Source organism: Rutidosis leptorrhynchoides, chromosome 10 (assembly GCF_046630445.1).
Source record: "Rutidosis leptorrhynchoides isolate AG116_Rl617_1_P2 chromosome 10, CSIRO_AGI_Rlap_v1, whole genome shotgun sequence".
In the NCBI taxonomy this organism is placed as follows: domain Eukaryota; kingdom Viridiplantae; phylum Streptophyta; class Magnoliopsida; order Asterales; family Asteraceae; genus Rutidosis; species Rutidosis leptorrhynchoides.
Window position 1 is genome coordinate 314,059,977 of NC_092342.1, and position 5,555 is coordinate 314,065,531.

The window sequence follows — 5,555 nt, forward strand, 5'->3', positions numbered from 1 at the left end:
AAATTGTATTTGGTATCATGTACTTTGAATACACAATTAGAGTAAAAAAAGCAGTTCAATAGCAGGAATATCAAATATGTTAAACTATGTATACATAAATATCTGTTAATATTATTTGAGTTATAATCCCTTTAATCCAACAATTTGCTTAAAATCCAACGGATAAATCAGAACGCGACATGTGGCGCGAAAATTACAGGTGATTGAAAAAAAATTTAATTTTTTTTTAAAATTTTTTTTTTTTTTTAAATTAATTTTTTTTCGAATTTTTTTTTTTAAATTCAGGATGTCAAATCCAATCACATGTGATTGTTAAACCCAATCACACGTGATTGTAAAACCCAATCACATGTGATTCTGCATGTCAAATCCAATCACATGTGATTGGAACAAAATTCAAATTTTTTTTTAAAAAAAAAAAAATTATTTTTTAATTTTTTTTTTCAATCACATATGATTAAACATGCAGAATCACATGTGATCGGTTTTTACAATCACATGTGATTTGCATGCAGAATCACATGTGATTAGCATGTAGAATCACATGTGATTTACTGCATGTCAAATCTAATCACATGTGATTGAAAAAAAATTGAAAAAAAAAAATTTGAAAAATAAAATTTGAATTTTTTTTCTTCCAATCACATGTGATTGTCGCGCACATGTCGCACTCTGATTGGTCTCTTGGATCTCAACTTAAAAGTTGGATTCATTTGAGCATATTTTTGAAAATAACAAAAATTATACAATAACGACATATTCATTTAATGATGAAAAAGCCAACAAGAATACAACACATGCACAGTAAGCCTTGAAACTATAAAAACAGACCTCCAAGAAGACTAGCGATCTACAACTATCTATGACGAATAGAACCAACTAGAGAAAAAATAACAATGTCGCAAAAAAGGAAAAAAATCAACCAAACACAACTACACAAACCTACCCCTAAAACCGACTCAAGATCATCAAAGTAAAATCAAATAAAACATCTAAACAACCAAAAACACAATCCAATCACCAGATGGATAAACAATAAGAAGCAAACCAAAAAATGAGCAAACCTAACGCCCTTTATTCATCAATCTTGGCACCTTTACATCTACTTTAGCATGACGAACCTCCTTTTTCTGATCGATTTTCGAACTTGTAAGATAAAAACATTTGACGGGACATTCCCGATCAAAGTTGTTGTCAAAGGCGGCAATAAATCTTGTTTTACGAACCCCTCAAAATCGGTCCCATTATTGTCCGAATCAAGCGCGACGTCTTCATCCCGAAGTGAGAAATCGTGCTCAATCTCCTTCTTTTTACGTTTGTCCGTTTTCTTGTCAAAAATCTTGCTTTCGCCACCCCGTTAACTTCCAAATTCGAATAAGTAACACCTAAATTAATATGATCCACATGGAATTCCTCAACAAACCTTCCTTAGGCATGCCATTTGCATTTGGTTCTTCAATGGGGACCACAAAAACATCAATCAAATTTAACGGGTTTAAAAGAGTGATTACTAGGTGATGTGTGAAATCTACTTATAAAGTTAACTAGCAAAATACTTAACAATTATCACACAAAATCAGACCACTAATCCTGATCATATAGTAATTAATAAGCAAAAGATTAGTTCGTTCCACACGGAGCAGTTAATTGAGACTTTAAAAATTAATAATTATATTAAGTAAATTGGGAGTTTTGGATTGAAATTAATTAAACTAAGCAAAACGAAATTAAACTAAATGAATAATCAGATGAGAGAAACGGTGTTTACTTTAATAATCAACAAATGACTATGATTTTTCTTTTGTAATCAAACCCAATATTTAAGGTTATAAGTAAATAGTTATGTCAATTTCACAATCTCAATAACTAAGATCTAATTAATTCAATCAACTCACATTAATCATCACTCATAGATTTTACTCTATTCAATTAATGAGACTCTTCCTTGGTCAAATTCACGTAAAACCTAATATATTAAGATCACTCAAAATAGTCTACACAATTGTGTTGTCACATAACCATTCAATTACTACCTACACTCACATGTAGATATTTAAATCACTAAGTGTTATAGTATGAACTATTTATCACTAATTATCTCATAATATCTAGTCAATAATCTATATAGTTGAATTAAATAACATAAACAATCACAACACTGAATCTATGGAAGAACACAATTAGTTAAAAATAATAACATCAATAAACCAAAGCATAGAACAATCTAAAATCATAAGTCTTACATTAAAGTAAACACAATAAAATTTAGCCTAGCATAATTAAAGATGAAACAATTAAACACGTGAACATGATCGAAGTCATGATTAAATCACTAAAATAATGAAAACTAAGAGTACCAATGATAATATTGATCCAATCTTCAATCTTGATGATGCGCTAGCTTGAATGTGGTGAAAACTGGCTTAAACCCCTCAATTTCATAGCTAAAATCGTCTAAAGATCGAATGGATTAAATGGCCAAAACCCATCCCTATTTATAAGAAATTCGTAACTTGCTGGCCAATCCAGACATCGATGCGCCGCATCTCTAAGGGATGCACCGCATCCTTTCACGCGTACAGGGCCATGCGCCGCATCTAAGGTGATACGCCACATCTTTTGACTTCTGTTAAAAACTGGTTGCTTTTCAAAGGAACATGCGCCGCATCTAATACAAATGCGCCACATCTGATGCTGAACTTTGACTCTTTTCCGTTTAATCACTACTGAGCTAAGTTCTTCACTTATGTCAACCTTTATGCTCATTTTTATCATTCTTCGCTTGAAACCATTTTTCTTGCACAAATACCAATCATAACTTTTCAAAAATTTAACAAATGAATCAAATTAAGAATCGATGAAGTGAGTAAAATGTATATAAAATGCATATTATCACTTGGCTGTCTGTATTCACATTATTACCAAGTTTAGGTTAAAAGAATGATTAATTCCCAGCACAATCTCTTCATTCCACATAATCGTGCACAATCACTAGATAATATCAGTTCCGTCGATCTTAATATTCATTTTGAATAATTAAAGGGTCTTTGAGTTTGTGTTTTGAAGAGTTTATACGTTTTATATAATTGTTGTAACGACCCGGATTCTTCCATTAATATATATAAGATTAATATTTACATAATTAAATGTTTCCAACATGTTAAGCAATCAAACTTATTAAGACTTGATTATTTGAAATGAATTTTATACAAACGTTTGTTCACCCAATTTGTCTGACGATTCACGAACGTCATAACTTGTAATAATTATTTAAAGGAATATGGATATATATATTTATGATTTGTTAAAATGATATTTAAGTATCTCATTAAATATATTAGCAAAGAGTTATATATATATATATATATATATATATATATATATATATATATATATAAAATGAGACTACTAACTTAAAGACTTCGAAATAATATATATATATATATGTAACGTTTAACGATGTTATAACGCCTAAGTTAAAATGAATATATATATATATATATATATATATATATATATATATATATATATATATATATATATATATGTATGTATTGTATTAAGATGTATTAATACACTTTTGATTTAAATACATATATCAATATACTTATACTCAAAAAAGATAGCTATACTCGTATTCGCATTCAATTCCATCAAGAATTCTACTAGTATTCGTACGGTATACATACCCGTATCATACCCAGCTTCTAGATGTATCTACTATTGGTATATACCAGTAGAAATCTGCATTATTTTTGTAATAGGTCATGCATGACCTCATGGTTTTAACCTATACTAGATATTAGTCAAAAAATGACAATACATGTTGATTATATATACTAAAAACGTTTTTATGCTTAAACCCATTTTTACATTCCATTTTCTCATTCATAATCTCCAATTCTCTCTCAAAATACTCCCATCTTCATAGTAGATCATCACCAAGCATTTTTCTCATCTTCTAGCATCAAAATCTAAGCTATAAACACCATAAGAAAATCCTTTCAAGAACTTCATCCAATTTGAAGAAGATTGCTTCCAACTTTTAATCCAAATTCAAGAACTCTTTAGGATCAAGAATTCTACTTTTATTTCAGTAGCTTTTCACTTCGTAATCAAGGTAATAAACTTATTTAAGCTTTGGTTCAATTCTTATAAACATAACTATCTTAAATCAAGATAGAATTCTTATTCGAACTTTTGTTCATTCCATGATTCTACTTCAAGAATTCTAAGCTATCAAGGAGATCTTCAATCTCAAGATTATTATCTTGTTTTTCCAGCAACTTTGTTCATTTGATTTGAGGTAGTAATCTTATTCATATTTGTGACTACCCGGAAATTTCCGACCAAATTTAAACTTAATCTTTATATGGTTTCGATACGATAAGCAAAGCTTGTTAGGTTGAGTCTCAAAAACTTTGAACTGTGTTCATATATACATATGACCTTTGACTACTTTCGGCGATTCACGAACAATTATTTGTAAATAAATATGTATATATATTTTAAATATAAATATAAGAATATTATGATTAATTGAAATGTAATAATTAGGATAATTAAGCTACTGATAAAATAAGTATATATATATATATATATATATATATATATATATATATATATATATATATATATATATATGTTGTTATATAAGATTTCTATTAAATAAATGCATAAAACATATGAATATTAACTATTCAGTAAATGTCATTATAAAATATTACATAAATAATAAATGGTATCATAACAAACTTAATTGTAAGGTTGAATATAATTGTTACCTTAATACTATTATCATTACTTTTATTATTATTAATATCGATAAGTGTAATATTAATATATATATATATATATATATATATATATATATATATATATATATATATATATATATATATATATATATATATATATATATATATATATATATATATATATATATAGTTTGATATGTATAAATTATTATACTATTATTAATATTACTATTTTCATTAATAAAACTAATAAGATTATTATTATCATTTTATCATTTTCATTATTAGAAATTAAATTTATTAAAATTATCATTATTGTTAATAATAATATTATTATTTGTCATCTATTATTACTAGGCTCTTTATTAATAATATTATTAATGATATTATTATTAGTATTATTAATAACCTTAATGGATATATACTTATTAAATATCAAAATTTAAGAAATTGATATATATACATATATAAAAAGTTATGTAAACACAGATATATATTCAGTTTTATGATTCCTCTCACGATCAGGATGTTGATGATTTTCGAAATTGTCCCTAACTTGTTATCTGTCTTAATCTAATCTAGTACACAAATCGATTTCAATCACAGTAAAATACAAAATCAGTTGAAAGTCTTAATCAAATTTTACTTTTATTTGTTTATTCTTCTTCTGATTTAAGGGATTCTGTCGAGCACTTCTACTACAATACAACTGACTCACTTCAGCTAAATAGACACAAAATCCATCCAAATATTCTCCCTATTATTATCCATTAACAACTACATCTGTTATTATCTGAA